The sequence below is a fragment of the Hyla sarda genome, chromosome 1 (assembly GCF_029499605.1).
Source record: "Hyla sarda isolate aHylSar1 chromosome 1, aHylSar1.hap1, whole genome shotgun sequence".
Taxonomy (NCBI): domain Eukaryota; kingdom Metazoa; phylum Chordata; class Amphibia; order Anura; family Hylidae; genus Hyla; species Hyla sarda.
Window position 1 is genome coordinate 177,099,002 of NC_079189.1, and position 20,391 is coordinate 177,119,392.

Genomic DNA, 20,391 nt, shown 5'->3' on the forward strand with positions numbered 1-20,391 from the left:
GCATAATTAATAGTCTTCATCACTAGTTACCTCAATTGCAGGTAAGTGCCATAGTACATTTACCAAGATGGAGAAAATTACCCAGATATTGTGCTGTGATCCTCAACAAAAGCCAATCCAGAAGCCAATGTTGAGTTATTCAAGGTTATTTACTATGTCCATATTATATCCTTGGATAACTTAACTGTATAATAAATAAAATTGGAGAACTACATCTTTTGAAGGTCACAGCACAGTATCCGGGACACACTGCAGTAATCACTCTCATTGGTTACTCTCCCCAATGGAGCTTACAATGTCAAGTTCTTAGATCAGTCAAAACCATTAGGCCCAATCACCTGGAAAGCATTTTAACTCTTCAGTGATAGCTACAACAACATTGCATTCAACTCACTACATCACTTTTTAATGCAGTTGTAGCTCCATATTTAAAGTATAACTGTCATTAACAAAAACATTTTATATAATGTAGATAACATTTTATGCATATTTGTAATATACATTGGTAAAAAAATATGTAGTAAACTTGAGTCCAGTGATACAGATGCAAGTCGAAAAATTTTGCAGTATCTTGTAATACTTTTTTTTATTGGACTAAAAATAAACAATAATAATAATTAGTCCAATAAAAAAGGGTATTACAAGATACCACAACATTTTTCGTTTTGCATTTTTAATTTTTTTTTATATTTTTGTCCCTACAGCTATTGTCTGTGTGTCTCTGTGAAGAGTCCAAATACAGGAAGTTTGAGGGGACAAGCATGGCTCTGTGCAGTGAGGATAGGTAGGACTTTGAGCAGTGAGGACAAGCAGGGCTCTGTACACTGAGGACAAGCAGGGCTCTGTACACTGAGGACAAGCAGGGCTCTGTACACTGAGGACAAGCAGGGCTCTGTGCACTGAGGACAAGCAGGGCTCTGTACACTGAGGACAAGCAGGGCTCTGTGCAGTGAGGAAAAGTAGGGCTCTGTACACTGAGGACAAGCAGGGCTCTGTACACTGAGGACAAGCAGGGCTCTGTACACTGAGGACCAGCAGGGCTCTGTACACTGAGGACAAGCAGGGCTCTGTACACTGAGGACAAGCAGGGCTCTGTGCACTGAGAACAAGCAGGGCTCCGTACACTGAGGACAAGCAGGGCTCTGTACACTGAGGACAAGCAGGGCTCTGTGCACTGAGGACAAGCAGGGCTCTGTGCAGTGAGGACAGGCAGGGCTCTGTGTGCTGAGGACAAGCAGGGCTCTGTACACTGAGGACAAGCAGGGCTCTGTACACTGAGGACAAGCAGGGCTCTGTGCAGTGAGGACAGGCAGGGCTCTATGTGCTGAGGACAAGCAGGGCTCTGTGCAGTGAGGACAAGCATGACTCTATACATTGAGGATTAGCAGGGCACTGTGCAGTGAGGACAAGCTTGACTCTGTACATTGAGGATAAGCAGGGCTCTGCGACATGAGGACAAGCAGGACTCTGTGCAGTGAAACTCTATGATACGTCCCCGGCTCACATATTAGGATGATTGACAAGCCAGGAGCCTGCATAGAGCCCTGCTTGTTCTACCCTCACTTCCTGTATTTGGACTTCTCATAGAGACAAACAGGCAATAGCTGCAAGGACATAATTTTTTCACCTAAAAATATGCATTTTTTTTATCAATGTGTATTACAAATATACATATAATGGTATTATCTACATTACATAAAAAAATTTTGTTACCGACAGGTACACTTTACAATAAGCATTGTTGCTCTACAAAAAGTCGCATGTACCTCTGGCGTTACTATGAAATGTTCCACTGGAAATCTACCATATATGAATGTTGACAAAGAAACACTGGAAATGGTTTAAAAATTGAACCATAAACAACACATATTTAGGCAATATTTAATTAGAAAATACTGATATCAGTATTTTTTAGGTCTCTTAAAACAGTTCATTTTTATTTTACCTTATTAAAATGTGAAATCACAGTTCTGATTTTACAATTTGCACACTTAGATTTGTCATTTATTAAAGTCTCTTAATTTTTTTTATCTGTGAAAATAACACATCCTCCAAAATTAAGATAAGAACAAGGTTATTTGAGCAATGTTTACTTTAATAACATAGAGTAGTCCATTAGTGTGAAAGGAATACGGAGGATTAACAAACCAGGTTTCCCACGTACACCATATTTCCTGAGGAAAACACACGTCAACTGAAGCAGATAGAAGAAAATCGATCACGGTGATTTTAAACAAGTCACTAATAGAAGTTTGTACCCTCCACTTGGACAAAACTAAATCTACGACATATTGTTCTTCCCATGATAAGAAATATGACATCATTTTGGCTAAATGTAATACTTTATCATGAACATTGTTTACAGACTGTATGGTAATATTAAAGACATCTAGTATTTTAAACATATAAAATATACTACTATGTATATAAAATATTTTTTGCTGTCCTTTTAACCCAATATATGTATGCATTGTTAACTTACAAATTTACAGGGCAAATATCTTAAAGATGGAGAAAATACCTCATAAAAAAACACACGTTTGGACAACTACTTAAAATTGTTGTCCTTAATATGAATTTCTTACTCTTTAAATTTGATTTAGTTTCCAGCAATATTAAAATTATAGGGGTTTTTCCGAATTGATAAGTAATGGCCTATCTTCAGAATAGGCCATCCGTTGGTGATCGATGGCACCTCCAGGGAACAGTTGGTTAGGGTGAAGGAAGCTGCTGCTAGCCAGGTATTTCTCATGTAGAGTTGACTGCAAGGGAAATGTACAAATCCATTTCTCTCATTTAGATGAAAAAAAGGACTTATTCATACAGGGGGTCCTGAGCATGGACACCTCCATGATGTCTACATGACCTAATAGGGCATAATAACAGTAGCTGTCTTCATTAGACCACCCCTTTAAGTGATAATTCGTAGAAATTTTTGAAAAAAATAGGGCATGTAAATCTTACAGAAATAGTCATGTGTGAATTATCATATGCATTGTGATCTACTAACACATTACTGTAAGTGTCCAAAAAAGAGACAATTGGACATGGAGCTTGAATAGTGAAAGATGTACATGTGTTCTAGGTTATGACTTTCTGAACCTCAATCAACAAGCTTGTCCCCTGACTATAGAGCACTATACTATGCGACAAGGTATCATGTTCATAAACAAATAAATTAAAGCTAAAATAAACTGTAATAACTACTGGGAATGTTTCCACGAAAATCCCCTGTCCCTAATGTATATGAAAGTTCTTCTCTCCCTGCTTATCTCCCCATCAGGCCTTCCGAACTCCTCTTTCATTGTGACATTCATTTTATCGAGTCTGCAGGAAGAAGTGTGTTGAAAGGAACAACGGGACACCTCCTTGAAGGTGGAAACAGAGAGTTTTGTCATTCGCTGCTGAAAAGATTAGGCTGCTTCTGTTTGCATTTCAGGGAACTGTACACATATAGTTCGGCGTTCAAAAAATCCTGTCAAAGGTCCGAAAATGTCACTGGAGGAAAAAAAACTGGGTTTATGTGTGGGCTACTGAAGTCTGTCTCTGGCAATAAAAGGATTAGTTCTCGAAGAAAAGCAGCAGCAAGCTTTTCAAAGGCCATGAGAATGGAGAATCTCTCTCATCAATGTTGACACTGTTTCGTAATGGCCGCACATTGCCATGTTCTTGAAAACGTCATTTTCCTTTCAGAAAGACAAGTGAATGGATTAACCTTGGCTAGATACCCTGGACTTCCATATGGAGTTTCATAGTGTTTTTCTTCTAGAATATTTCAATGTTAATATATATATATATATATATATATATATCTCAAATCATATCCATGGTTACTGCAAATAGCTGTGGAGGAACTGTTAATACCATCAGCAAAAGTTAAATGTCATAGCGAAAAATAATTTGAAGTGGCAGCACAATTTGGAAAGTAGACTTGCATGTACAATGACTTATTGTAACACTGCCACAGTTTGACAGAATGCCAAGATTGGAAGGCACAGTGTCACTATGTCATCCACACAAAGACATATTCCTCTTATGAGATCTCAGGGCATATACTGTATAAATGTGCCTGCTTTATGAATGCAAAGAAAGATACAACCATCCAGTTCATGAATGGATGATGCTCCCTAATTGTAAACAGCACAAAAAAGAAAGAAAGAAAAAAGGATTCTGACTTCTACAGAATTTTACTGCAAGTTCAAAAACATGACTTTTTTTTTCATTTTATTCCCTATGATATTTACTACCCTTAAAGGGGTACTCCAGTGGAAATTTTTTTTTTTAAATCAGCTGGTACCAGAAAGTTAAACAGATTTGTAAATGACTTCTACTAAAAAATCTTAATCCTTCCAGTATCAGCTGCTGTATGCCCCAGAGAAAGTTGAGTAGTTCTTTTCAGTCTGGCCTCAGTGCTCTCTGCTGACACCTCTGTCTATGTCAGGAACTGTACAGAGCAGGATAAGTTTGCAATGGGAATTTTCTCCTGCTCTGGACAGTTCCTGACATGGACAGAGGTGTCAGCAGTGAGCACTGTAATAAACGTAATTTACAAATCTGTTTAACTTTCGTGAGCCAGTTCATATTAAAAAATTGTTTCCCCTTTAATATTGTGTGCCCCTTTAATAACCATTTGATGGCTCGTGAGTAAATATACTATTCCAATTTAATCCAGATTACTGTGATTAACTAAGGACAGCATGTTATTTCTACTATGCTGCTAAATGTGCTGGTTAAGACAAGGATACAGCCTTTGGCGCCTAGTATTGAAATCTTACATTTCAGTATGAAATATTTTTTTTCCTTAGGTGTCTACTCCAATTTCCAAGCCCTTATGTTAAAAAAAATGTCTGTTCCAATGGGAATAGATTGTTTCTATAAAGATTAATGAATGCAGGCTACTCTACGGACAGCAAGGGAATTATCTTATACCTAAGCTTCACATCACAGCTGCTCGCCTCAATGGATTCGCAAACATGGCTCAAAAATATGATAGAAACAATAAAAAAAATAAAAAAACATTGCTCACTAGTTCTAAGTGCACATAGTAAATGGCATGCCTATTAAATAGAAAAAAACTGGAAAAAATTGATTTATATTCATGCAGGTATTTCAATTTCATCAAGCACATATACAGACCTCTGACAATGGCAAGGTAAAGTATTGTTTCCAGATGGCAAATGTCAGGCTGCCAAGGTTTAAAGTGAAATATGACACATATTTGTTGAGAAATATGTTCCTAATACTTGCTATCAGTCTACGGCTTCCAAAAAGTCCTTGAAGTTTACAAACTGTTTGGGATAATGATGCATGTTCTGTATAGTGTGTTTTTATTTTCTACCATAATTTAGCAAGGTAGATTCATCATCAAATAAAAAAAAGCAGAAATAATCAATATATATATATATATATATATATATATATATATATATATATATACACGTATTAATGATATTAAATTTTATTTATTTGGCTTGGAATTTCCTTTATAATTACAGACATTTTTCTACAATAGAATTTTCTAACCTGCTAGGAAGAAATGTCAGGCTGTTGCATCGGCATGCAGATTGAGCATGTATCATTTTTTGCTCTCTTTTTAAAGGGGTTATCCAACATAAGGTGACTTTAGTACTTACCTGACAGACAGTAATAGACATGCTTAGGCAGGATCTGTGCTTGTCTTGGGGCTAAATAGCTGTGTTGTGAGTCCACCATAATACTGCTTTTTTTTTTTTTCTTGTAATGACTATTTCCTGTTGGAGTTTCCTTCCTCCAACTTAAAGGGGTACTCTGGTGGAAAACTTTTTTTATTAATTTTTTTAAAATCAACTGGTGCCAGAAAGTTAAACAGATTTGTAAATTAATTCTATTAAAAAATCTTAATCCTTCCAGTACTTATTAGCAGCTGAATACTACAGTGGAAATTATTTTCTTTTTGGAACACAAAGCTCTCTACTGGCATCACGAGCACAGTGCTCTCTGCTGACATCTCTGTCCATTTTAAGAACTGTCCAGAGTAGGAGAAAATCTCCATAGCAAACATATGCTGCTCTGGACAGTTCTGTCAGCAGAGAGCACTGTGGTCATGATTCAGCACAGAGCACTGTGCTCCAAAAAGAAAATAATTTCCTCTGTAGTATTTAGCAGCTAGTAAGTACTTGAAGGATTAAGATTTTTTAATAAAAGTAATTTACAAATCTGTTTAACTTTCTGGCACCAGTTGATTTAAAAAAGAAAAAGTTTTCCACCTGAGTACCCCTTTAACTGGACCAAGCCCATTTTCACTTTAACCTCTTCAGTACGAAGGGTGTATGCATAAGCCCTGCATCCCGAGTCCTTAAGGACGTAGGGCTCATGGATACGCACATGGGAATTCCGGTCCCTGCCACTCGCTGGGCAGGGACCAGACCGGGATGCCTGCTGATATCGTTCAGCAGGCATCCCGGCATATCGTCCAGGGGGGTCCTGAGACCCCCCCCCCCCCATGTCGGCGATCGCGGAAAATTGAAGATCAATTCAGATCTGCGATTTGTCGCTATTCCGGGCTAAGCGGGTCTCTGGTGACCCGATCGCCAGCAAAATAGGGATGATCGGAGCTGTTAGTGACAGCCCCGATCATCCTAAGGGATAGGAGCGAGGTTGCAGTGGTGAAACATCCTCCTATCCCCTGCCATTAGTCAGCAATGAGTACTGACCAATGGCAGCTGAAGATGGGGGGTTACCATGGAAACCCCCCGCTCTGCCCACCCCTGGATGTCGGGCAGGATGGGGGGGGGGAGAAGATGGCGGCCGGTACCTGTGGAGAAGATGCGGTGGGAACCGGCGATGATCAATGAAAATGGACTGTTTACGGTTGTTTGCGGTGCGTTAAATGGGGAGTTTGGTCTGTCACCCTTACACTACCTGATCGATACAACATCATACCTGATGTTTTAAAGCACGTTATTCCAAACAATTTAGGAATGTTAGGTGATTTATGCCCTTTATGGATTAAAACCAGACTCTGCATCAACTATGTAATTTTCCATGGGAGTTTTGCCATGGATCCCCGTCCGGCATGCCACAGTCCAGGTGTTAGTCCCCTTAAAACAACTTTTCCATCACTGTTGTGGCCAGAAAGAGTCCCTCCCATAGACTTGTATTGAGGGGACGGGTGTGACGCGGAGGCGGAGTCCTGACGTCACGGACTTCCGTTCCCGTAGTCGCGACTCAGACCCTACAGTGGTTATGGTGAAAAAACAGGTGAGTGCCGCATGCAATAATGCGGGGGTCCCCAGCGACGGGACCCCCGCGATCAGACATCTTATCCCCTATCCTTTGGATAGGGGATAAGATGTCTAGGGTGGGAGTACCCCTTTAAAGGCAATCTTATAACTGTGTACAGTAACCCCACGACATGTGATGGCTCCGACATATGATCAAATTGACATTCGATGGCCTCTCAGAGGCCATCGCATGTCGATGTCAGCATCGACATACAATGCTTTCATATGTCGGGGCTATCAAATTAACTGCTATCCGACAGCACAAAATGGTAAGCTGCTGTCGGATAACAGTTTAAGCATCCCGGACAGGTTCACTTACCTATCCCCGCTGCTCCGGGACCACTTCGCGATCCTCCGGCGTCTTCTGCATCTTCTCCAGGGTCGTTATTACGTCCAGGTGTTAGTCCCCTTAAAACAACTTTTCCATCACTGTTGTGGCCAGAAAGAGTCCCTCCCATAGACTTGTATTGATGGGTAGGGTGTGACGTCACACGGGGGCGGAGTCCTGACGTCACGGACTTCCGTTCCCGTAGTCGCGACTCAGACCCTACAGCGGCTCCGGTGAAAAAACAGGTGAGTGCCGCATGCAATAATGCGGGGGTCCCCAGCGACGGTACTCCCGCGATCAGACATCTCATCCCCTATCCTTTGGATAAAGATGTCTAGGGTGGGGGTACCCCTTTAAAGGCAATCTTATAACTGTGTACAGTAACCACCCGACATGCGATGGCCCCGACATATGATCAAATCGACATACGATGGCCTCTCAGAGGCCATCGCATGTCGATGTCAGCATGACATACAATGCTTTTATATGTCGGGGCCATCGCATTAACTGCTATCCGACAGCGCAAAATGCTAAGCTGCTGTCGGATAGCAGTTTAAGCATCCCGGACAGGTTCACTTACCTATCCCCGCTGCTCCAGGTCCACTTCGCGATCCTCCGGCGTCTTCTGCATCTTCTCCGGGGTCGTTATTACGTCACTGCGCACGCTGTCCCGGCGCAAAAAAGTAATAACGTTACCAGAAAGCGAGGCCCGGACACCGGAGAAGATGTGGAAAAAGCCGGAGGATCCCGAAGAAGATGCTGGAGCAGCGGGACAGCATCGGGAGCGGTGAGGACGCAGTCCGGAGCGGCGGGGACAGGTGAGTATTAAATGCACTTTTTACATTGCACGAATCCCCCAACATACGATGGATTCGACAAACAATGGGTCATTTGGAACGAATTACCATCGTATGTTGAGGGACCACTGTATAAGTATACGAGAGGCTGTACAGAGGTCTCCCCCATCATAAATTTATACCCAGGACAGTATGTATTACAATGTGGGCGTCCTCTACTTCTAGATGAAAGAAGGTTTCTACACAAGCCCAGAGGGGGGTTCTTTACTGTAAGAGCAGTGAGACTATGGAACGCTCTGCCTGAGCAAGTGGTCTCCATAAATAAGTTCAAATGGGTCTGGATGCATTTCTGGAGAGTTATAACATTACAGGTTATGGATATTAGATTTAAAGGGACAGAACTTTGATCCAGGAACTTATTCTGATTTGGAGTCAGGAGGGAATTTTTCCCTCTAGTATGGGACAATTGTCATTATCCCCATATTGTTTTTTTTTTTTTGCCTTCCTCTCGATCATCACTTTAGGTACACAATAGAGAAATATGTTGCACTTGATGGACTATTGTGTTTTTTCAACCTTATGAGCTATGATACTGCGTTACCTGCAAATACAGACTGAGTCAACAGGATATAAAAAAAATATTGCCAGAAGGGGAATGCTTTCACAGAACATCGATGTTATGGCTTTTCAGCCGGACATTTGCATGCAAAAAATCTACAGCAGCTAACATGCATTAACCCCTCAAGGACACAGGGCCTAAATGTATGCCCTTGCCTTGAAGTGAGTTGTGTGAGCGCTCTGCTAGAATAGTGGGCACAGGCTCTCACTTTATTAAGACATGAGAGCAACGATTTCTGCATATGCAGAAGATGGGCAGGCAAATGAGAGAATGGGGGTAGTAACTTACTTACTGATTTTTGAAGTAAAGAATATATAATCTTACCTAGGCTTACCCGCACTATAACCTTGTATATCGGGTGCAGGTGAACCGGCTGTTAGTTTCTCTTTAATAAACAACATCCTAGTCATAAATAAGTTGACTCCCAAAAAAATTTGCAAACTAATTTTTAGGCTTCCATAAATCCAATAAAAATTATTGGTCTTCTTTTGCAAAAGGGTATGTAGACTTTTTTTCAGGACACAATTGTCTTCTAAATAATGAGAGATGTGCTACAAAATGATGCCATAATAATCAGAGTTCATAGCTTGGCAGCTGACAGTCTGCATGGCTGTGAATGTGAGTATGGCTCATCTAATGCTCATCAGTTGGGATTTTTCCTTGCTAGAAATCTTCTAGGAGCGGCTCTCCAAGGGAAGAAACTCTAAGTAAACCGCCAGACAAATGGAAAACAGATTTGTCCCCACTGCTAATATTATAATAATGTAGAATTGTGCTCAGTGCATTTCAGAATACTACTAACTACAAAAAGGAGCCTGAAATCATTATTAGTTCTGGGATATCTAGCTTCATTTTGCTCTAGAGGGAAAGGAAAGAAAAGGTTTGCGGAAGAAGACTCTTTACTTATTAACCCCTTAAGGACCACGGGTTTTTCTGTTTTTGCACTTTCGTTTTTTCCTCCTCACCTTTTAAAAATCATAACCCTTTCAATTTTGCACCTAAAAATCCATATTATGGCTTATTTGTATAGTCTTAATTCTATTTTGCAGTGACATCAGTCAATTTACCCAAAAATCGACAGCGAAACAGAAAAAAATCATTGTGCGACAAAATGGAAGAAAAAACGCCATTTTGTAACTTTTGGGGGCTTCCGTTTCGATGAAGTACATATTTTGGTAAAAATGACACCTAATCCTTATTCTGTAGGTCCATACTATTAAAATGATAAACTAACTTATATAGGTTTGATTTTGTCGTACTTCTGGAAAAAAATCATAACTACATGCAGGAAAATTCATACGTTTAAAATTTTCATCTTCTGGCCCCTATAACTTTTAATTTTTCTGTGTATGGGCTGGTATGAGGGCTCATTTTTTGCACCATGATCTAAAGTTTTTATCAGTACACTTTTTATATTGATCTGACTTTTTGATCGCTTTTTATTCATTTTTTTAATGATATAAAAAGTGAACAAAAATACGCTATTTTGGACTTTGGAGTGTTTTTGCACGTACGCTATTGACCCTGCGGTTTAATGAACAATAATTTTTTGATAGTTTGGACATTTAGATACCACATATGTTTATATTTATTTTAATTTACATGTTTTTTTTATATGAAAAAAGGGGGGTAATTTGGACTTTTATTAGAGAAAGGGTTAAATCCCATTTATTAACTTTTCTTTTACACTTTTTTTTTTGCAATGTTATAGCCCCCATAGAGGGTTATAACATTGCATACACTGATTGCCAGCACTGTTCACTGCAAAGCCATAGCTTTGCATTGATCAGTGTTATCGGCGATCAATTGCTCAATCCTCCAAGCCGTGCCTTACACGGCAACCGGTTAAAGTGCTACTGTCACTTAATAAAACAATTGTAAATAAAGTCCCAGCACTCACCAAGTATATTTAGGAACAAGGAGCTTTATTGCAAATCCTTCAAATCAAACAGGACATGTTTCGGTGGTAGCCTTCCTCTGCTGTCTGAGACAGCCTGCTTGGCTGCTGAGACAGCAGAGGAAGGCTACCTTCGAAACATGTCCTGTTTGATTTGAAGGATATGCAATAAAGCTCCTTGTTCCTGAATATACTTGGTGAGTTCTAGGACTTTTACACTGACCTGATCCACCACATGCACGGCAGTGCCCACGCCTATATACCTAGTAAAACAATTGACATGTTGTTCAGACATGTCAAAAGTTTAGATCACCCTGAGTCTTGGTTTTGCAACCCCCAGGGATTGAAGCAGGCGATTGCACACTTCACATGGCTATAACTCACAATTGTAGCAGATGTCAGGACTGAAACCTTGTGTGATCCAAACCTTTAAAATATCTGGACAACATGTCAATCATTTTACTAAAAGACAGCAACAAAAGTGGTCCATAAGATTATTGTATTCTTCAAAATTACAATCAAACAGATCCTGCTGTTTTCCATATATAGATATGTCTATATATATATATATATATATATATATATATATATATATGTATATATATATATATATATATATATATATATCCACAGAAATGTTTGTACTAACCTGTATCCAACCGCTTAACTGCATTGTCAAAGTGTCAAATTTTTCCGAAATCAGAACATAAGTACACAGCACTGCACTCTACTACTGCGCTGTACGCAACAAATATTTTCTGTATATTTTTATAGTATTGCAGAAAAAATAATTCATTATCATTTTCTATACTTTTCTCAAGATAGAAACCACTATCTCTTGGCATGTAGAATATAAACTTCAGATTTGGAAATTATTCAAAATGTGTGTGTGGGAGAGATGATTCTTGGCACTGAGTATGATATATATATGCAAACAATATCTGCAAACACTCAGTCTGCTTCCAGATTGTGTTTTGCTGAAATAATCCAAAAGGCAGAACTTGAGTAAGACTGCATCTATCATAAACACTATTTGTATATGAATGTAAAATAAATAGATCTATGAATGATATTATGGCAAAGCTGAAGCCCACATGATGTGAGTCAGCCAAGATCAACAAGATTTAATTGGCAAATTGTCAACATTAAGGGCCTTTTACACAGGGCGATCAATCGCTAAATCGTCTGAATATTGCCCAGTGTAGGAAAAAAACAGTAACTAATCCCAGTGAGTAAATTCTTGTTCATCAGCTGATTTCTGCTATTGTGCATTCCTAAAAATCATTGTTAGCTGGCACAACTAAAACAGCATTTCCCTGTGTAAACAGGGAGATGTGTGACCAACAATGATATAGTAGATGGTCTGCACAAACAATCCAGCCCTCCAAATAGATAAATAAAATGTGCTACTAAACATCTATATAACAATGATCAGTGATTCCCAACCATTTTTATGAAACCCCTGGTATTCACTGGAAATCGCTCAGATGTACCCTAGAAGATAACAAGCAGGGTCAATTTTATAAAATGGATGACAAAATCCACCACTAAACTGTGCCTTCTCAATAGATGAATGTCATTGTTCCATACCAAATAGTCAACAAATTAGAGGATTCTTGAATGCTTTACCCTAAGGGTGCGTTCACACGCTAGTATCTAGCAGCGAGTTTCGCTACCATTAATTTAAATGGGTCCATGGACAGTCCGCAAATCTGATAATATTGCGGACTGTCTGTGGACCCATTCAAATCAATGGTAGCGTAACTCACAGCAGGTTTCCCGCAGCGTGAAACCCACTGCTAGTAATAACATGTGAACGCACCCTAAAATGGGTTTAAGAATTAAATGTGACTGAAAATATTTCTTTAAGAGTCCTCTAGATAGATAGATAGATAGATAGATAGATAGATAGATAGATAGATATGAAAATAGAGACCAGTGCAGCACTCCATAGGGTGAAAAAATTAAATTTATTCCATCAAAAAATGTGAAAAGAGCAGTGACATTTCGATCTTCTCCAGGATCTTTCTCAAGCAACTCACAATTAGAATCAGAATTATGGTGCAATTTATACACAGCAGCAATGTGACTTTTCAATCAATTAGTGAAGAAATAAAGTGCAATCAGTGCAATTAAGGTACAATATAAAATATTGTAAACAGTAGAGTGACTATACATATACTTAGTGATACTCAACATATCAGCAATATAAATACAGTGCAACACAATGTCACACACTTAAAACCGTGACTTTAAAAACAATAACAACCAGAGGAACCAATTGATTAAAATACATTAGTTGTCCATTACTTGTGAACGTGTGTAGCAGCATCCACGAACCTCTTGGCATTCTGGAAGCTCAGTCCGTGAAAGCCCTACCCATCGCTTTCATTAAACCAATCAACATATGAGAAACCTGGTCACATGTGGTGCGCATCAATGTCCAAACTTGTGCATGCGCTTAAAAGAATGGAATGCAAACTCCGTTATTATGATAAATTAGCGTATGCGCAGGAGTGTATATCGGGGATAGATAGATTGTTAGATATATATATATATATATATATATATATATATATGAAGTGTCCTACTGGGATTCCTACAAGGCACTGACTATAGAATTAATCTATATAAACAGCTAGGAACATTCCACGGTGGAGTTTACTTTGGTCCAGCCTCTCTACTGAAAGGAAGAATAAGCTCACTTTAGTCTAGAGTGAGGAAAAGAGAGAAGTACAGTACAACCCAGTCTCCTTGTGAGAGGTTGTGAGTAGTCTAGGATAGCCTGGGGTAACTGGCTCCTGCTAATAAGCCTTTTACACCAATGTAACCTAGTCCTAGAGCAGAAAAAGAGACGAAAAATAAAAATTTCAATCATTGGGGATAAGTTAAACAAGGGCCCAGTAGCTACAATCTAGGATTGAAATGGAATATGGCAAGCCTAGTGCAGTGTGTCTTTGACAGAGACTGAGATCGTGACCAGCATGAGGGCTACAGGCTTCAACCATACTACAGGTCTCCCTTTTTTGTTTAATCTCTGCTCCCTCTGGGCTGCTATGGACAGATACATATTGAAAATAGATAGACATATTTAAGAAATCTGGCTAAAGAATTATCTGTACCTTTATAAGTATAACAACGTACTAATAAAAGTACAGATAATGCCATAAAAACTTTGCCTTGAACTTGCCTACATGATCACATCTATTGAAGTGGCTCTTTCAGCAAGAGTTTCCAATGTCAGCTTGGAAGAGCAGAACCTTTCTTTTATGGTTAAAAGAATTTACAAAACCATTAAATGAGTTATGAGACAAAAAGCAAAAGGGGAAAGAAATCTGTTTCCCCAAAAGGATTGCTTGTACGCTGTGTTTTATGCATTAGCCTGAGCACATCCTGAAAGATATGAAACAGTAGTTGGCTCTTTTCAAACTCTTCTATGCAGAAGCAGTAGCACCTACACCAAATAAATCATCCTATGGTAAAATAAAAGACAGCAGGAAGCATGTGCTTTCTTTCTTCCCATTTAAAGATACAGAACAGCCCTGTCAGAGTGGAAAACTCATTTTCAGTTTTAAAGGTTCTGTACATCATATGTATGAAACAGAGTACAGAGTGTACAGTGAGAACTGAATACACGTTTTCTTCCGCATGACCAAATGTGAGAAAATGTCCTCATATCAGATGACAACCATGCTATTCTTTACCAAACTAAGCCAAATAACCATGTTATTGGACATATTTATAAACTAAATCCATAGGAAAAGACTGCTATGCTTGCTATGAACTGTGTTTTAGATCAATAGATGCTACGTTTGCTGTAAAACAAATAAAGTATAGGGGATAACTAGATGATCAGTTAGGGTACAACCACTGGGACTCCAACTGATCCCCAGAGCAGAACTGCACATGCCTGGTCAGCATTTCATTCATTCTCTATTGGCTTAAGCTCAGTGATCTCAGGATCGGTGGGGATCCTAGCAGTCAGCCCTCACCAATCAGCTAGTTATCACCTATGGAAACAATTTTTCCTCTGCGCTACCACAGGGGAAATGAAGCATTACAGCCTGCCCATTTAAAATTTATAGCAAGCAGTACTCAGCTCACCCCACCAAAGTCCCAGTCATAGCACGGCAAGTATAGGGCCACACTTAAGTCCATAGAAGAGAAGAAGATGCCAGCATGGACGATGCAGAAATCCTGTTTATTTGATATAAAAGTCAGAGACACTTCATGGGAACACTGTCACGCGTTTTAAGTGCTTAAGGTGATTAAGTGTGGCAACACCTGAAATGCATGACTGTGTTCAAATAAATGAGATTTCTGCATCGCCCACACTGGCATCTTCTTCTATACTGTCCATTTATATCACTATTTGTCTGTATTGCAGGACAGTACAGGTAGCTCTCCACTCTGGCCAAGATATGGGGACTATAAGGAGAGGACCTTCTCTATTATCTGAGAATTCCCTATTAGATATATGATTTTTTTTTACTGGAAACCTCTTTAATTGGGATGCCGCCCTGTGCAATACCTTCTGAATTCCTTTTTGTGCTGTACTATATTCCAACTAATAGTACACCACAAAGGGGGTCTCAATGCAACTGCACTTTTACAGTTATGGGTACCAAATATAGTAGAGTGTAAGCACAAGTTGCCCAGACCACCAGCAATACCCCCTTCTGTAACAACAGATTATGTGCCTGTCCCTGCATCCAATAAATGCACAAGGTGCAAAACACGTTAATAAAAGAAAAAACAACAACAAATTATTTATGAGCCATTATCCACCATGAGGTTCTAAATTGTGAAGAACTGAACATATATGGAATTATTATTTTTATACTCTGTAGCTAGCTATTAATATAATGACGATACATTTGCAGTTCATTGTTTAGTATTTTCTATTATATCCACAGAATATTTATCATGATTCCGTATGTTTTGTAAAAACTTCAATAAATCAATTCACTTTCCCTGCTGCTAAATAGAAAGAAAGAGCCGATAATGAAAACAACAGGGAAGGGAAAAACTTCCTGAAATTATAACTATTACTTCCGCCACAACAGCAAATCTGCACACTTCACTCCTCCGACAGGCTTTCATAGTTATTATGATAGATGAAAGCATGCACAGAACGCTCAGGATTTACATTACACGGGTGACGACATTGAATGGACAAGAAGGAAATGCTATCCAGCTAGATTAAGAGCGGCATCTTACATGTTAGGGACATATAGTCCAGGTCAGTGATCTGACTCTACAACACATGCTCTTATCTACTTACATTAAGACCCTTCTTTTGCCTGATCTATTTGCTTCAAAGACTTGTCATAGGACGCTTTACAACAACAAATAGTTCATTTCAAAAGGGCCCATGTGACAGGTGTCTGGTAGGGTGGGGGGATGTATTTCAATAAAGCATATTAAGAAAAAGGGGGGCTGCTTAAAAATGTATCCTTTATAGTGAAGGAGTCAATGGCATCAGTAGCACATACACACACACAGATACCGACAGAACTAGAGCACTATAGGCTAATCTTATCCTCAATATAGCAGGAAATACACGTGACATGTATATGTATTTGTATTTTTCTCAAGTTTTAGAAGAACCCTATGTATATGTATTTTTCTCAAGTTTTAGAAGAACTCCATGGGAGTATTGTGCATTTTAAAGGAGTACTCTGGTGGAAAACTATTTTTTTGAAGATAAACTGGTCCCAGAAAGTTAAACAGATTTGTAATTTACTATTTAAAAATCTTAACCTTCCAGTACTTGTCATCTGCTGTATGCTCCTGAGGAAGTGCTTTTCTTTTTAATTTTCTTTTCTGTCTGACCACAATGCTCTCTGCTGACACGTCATGGAACTGTCCAGAGCAGGATAGCTATGCTATGGGGAATTGCTTCTACTCTGGACAGTTCCTGACATGGACAGAGGTGACAGCAGAGAGCACTGTGATTAGACAGAAAATAAATTCAAAAATAAAAGAACTTACTCTGGAGCATAAAGCAGTTTGATCAACTCAAAGAAGTCCTTAACAATATAAATTGGGAGAATGTCATTAAAAACAAGAATACTGACACTAAATGGGAAACTTTTAAAAATATCTTAAATTCTCACTGTAAGAGGTATATACCTTATGGGAATAAAAGGGTCAGGAACAGAAGAAAAAAATGTGGATGAATAAAAATGTTAAGGGGGCAATAAATGACAAAAATAAAGCATTTAGTGTCAAAAGGAGAAATTGATTGAACAAGTAAGATCAATACAGTATACAACAATCAAACAACAGGCAATGCAGTGCAAATAAAACTGAATACAAATGTCAGGTAATGGATAACATTTGAAATGCACAAATGAGAATGGTCAAACACAGGGGAGACAGGAGAAATGGGGGGGGGGGGGGGAATGAAACATGTACCAGATAATACAATAACTTTACGGTCCACACTGGCCACAGTAGTGACATAGCATATTAAAGAAACCCAAGTCAACAAGCCATGAGCTTGGGACGACTGACGTGGAAAAGGACTTGGGGGTCTTAGTTAACAGCAAATTTAGCTGTAGTCACCAGTGTCGGGCAGCTGCTGCCAAGGCAAATAAAATCATGGGGTGCATCAATAGGGGCATAGATGCCCACGACAAGGAAATAATTCTACCGCTGTACAAATCACTAGTCAGACCACACATGGAATACTGTGTACAGTACTGGGCACTAGTGTACAAGAAATATATAGTGGAGCTGGAGAGGGTTCAAAGACGGGCAACCAGAGTAATACAGGGAATGGGAGGACTACAGTACACAGAACGAATATCAGAATTAGGGTTATTTAGTTTAGAAAAAAGAAAGCTTAGGGGAGACCTAATAACTATGTATAAATATATCAGGGGGCCTTACAGAGATCTCTCCCATAATCTATTTATACCCAGGACTGTATCTATGACAAGGGGGAATCCTCTACGTCTTGAGGAAAGAAGGTTTCTACACCAGCACAGACAGGGATTCTTTACTGTAAAAGCAGTGAGACTGTGGAATTCTCTCCCGGAGGAGGTGGTCATTGTGAACTCTGTAAACAAGTTCAAAATAGGTCTGGATGCATTTTTGGAGAGTAATAATATTACAGGTTACGGATTCTAGATTTATAGGGACAGAAAGTTGATCCAGGGATTTATTCTGACGTCCACATTTGGAGTCGAGAAGGAATTTTTACCTCTAGTATGAGGGTTTTTTGCCTTCTTCTGGATCAAGTAAGGACTCATTAGGGATATAGGTTGAACTTCATGGGCTCTGGTCTTTTTTTCAACCTTATGAACTATGTTACTATAAGTACTGGAAGGATTAAGACTTTTAAATAAAAGTAATTTACAAACCTGTTTAACTTTCTGGCACCGGTTGATTTAAAAAAAAAAAAATTCCACCAGAGTACCCCTTTAATCTTACTATGCTGGAGATATGAAGAAGCTCTCACATATGAAGAACAATAGTCAATGCTGGTACTGATACTGTCAGAACCATATCATGCAGAGATACAGATCACCAAGGGACTTATGCTAAAAATCTACTCATGAAAGATTTTGAAAGCCAAGAAGTATCTTTTTAGGAAATCAGACTGTCCACCTATAGTATTAAGTGTCTCAATGGGAAATGAAGAACAAAGATTTTGACATGTTGTTTGTAAAATGCATCATGACATTTCCTGGGTTTTCATCTGGTCCCTCTCGCACTGTATAGGACTGGTCTGGAGGGATATTCTGTGTGTGTTCTGTAACCTATTAAGATTCTAGTAGAAAATGTAAAAACAAATGTTTAATGCCAAGCTGTGTTGGTTGTGTATGAGCTTAATCCATGTATTTGTAGCTGTCATCCATATTTGAAGCATACATGGGTAGATCTGAAAGGGTTGGCACAGCAACACTGCTTTGTTCATGACTCTGAAATCATGTGCGAGCCCTGAAAATGCTGCGTTATATTCAAGTATGCCATCATTTCATTGCAATTTTTATTGGGAGCCCCAGCAGGAAGCTTAGCTATCAGTTTCAAAGTGCTAAGTAAATGTAGAAGAGAAAGCATAACATCCTCAAGAGTCATTTCTAGAGATGGCCCTAGCACTAGATTGCCAAGTGGATCTTCACCTTCAGGCGTTCCAAATACCAGTTGCACACATAAAACCGGACAGATATTAGTTTACTGCTTGGACTGCACATTGACCTACAAAAAGAAAATTATTGAAATCTTTACACTGAAGGCTTCAGTGGTTTTGACTTTGGAAATTATCTAATATTTAAAGGGGTACTCCGCCCCTGGACATCCAAAGGATAGGGGATAAGATGTCTGATTGTGGTAGGTCTGACTGCTGGGACCTGCCCCCCACCACCACCACTGTGATCCCGAGATGGCACCCTGGCGTTTTGAACATTTTTGGGTTTGGGTGCTGTGGTCGTGACGCCACGCTACCTCCATTCATTTCTATGGGAGGTGGTGTGACGAGCGACCACTCCGTCACACCCCCTCCCATAGACATAAATGGAGGGGGCGTGACGTGAGGTTCTGAACAAAAATGGAGATCGCGGGGAGTTCCAGTGGCTGGACCCTCCGCGATTAGACATCTTATGCTCTATCCTTTGGAAAGGGGATAAGATGTCCAAGGGCGGAGTACCACTTCAACTCCTTAAGGACACAGCCTATTTTGGCCATGGGGACACTGTGAAGTGAGAACATTTAATTCACAAGAAGTGATTCATTCTTATATTAAACCTTCAGAGGTCCCTGAAATCTCCCCCAAGCACCACTGCGAGCAGAAGTGGCATTCACTGCAGCCTGTATTCTGCGATTAGATGTCTCGCATTATAAGTTGGCATTCATTGAAGAAAGGCTGCTGTAAACGGATCTATATTCTAGTGCATGCCAACCTCAAGAGGAGGGTGAATATTTTTATTTTCTAGGAGCATAGAGGGCTTATTGTTGAAATAAATCCTGCTGTACAGTGTGAAATTGGAAGATAATATTCTAGGGAATTGTCATTTTATTATAATAAAAAGGTCTCTAAACCATAACTTGCACACTATAACCTAGACACAAGATCATGCTACCAATGAATCCACTAGTATTATTATAAGGAGTGAGTTTTATAGTGCTTGAGCCCATAGAAGCACTTCTTTGATCACGTCCACATGACATATGTACTATGACTGAACACAATGTGATACAATAAAGTATAATAAGGAGCTGACTAATACTAACTGAATAAAATAACAGTCCCAGAAAAACTGTACGGCTCTATAATATCTTATTGACCTTTTCTTTCACCTACACTGATGAGATGAGACTTGAAAAGATTTCTATTTGCATCATATTCAAGCCTAAGCAGGCAGGTGATATTTTCAGAATTTGCTTTAATGTATTCATATTCTGCCAGATATTGCTAGAAGGGGGGGGATCTTGAGTCCAATTTCCAGACATCTAGACAACCAGCTAACCTTTATCACATG

General features: G+C 39.3%; 1 protein-coding gene across 1 annotated transcript in view; it reads right to left on the reverse strand.

The window, feature by feature from the left end:
* The window catches only part of COL25A1 (collagen type XXV alpha 1 chain), a 452,042-nt gene that overhangs the window by 183,725 nt on the left and 247,926 nt on the right, over positions 1-20,391 (reverse strand). The window lies entirely within an intron of this gene.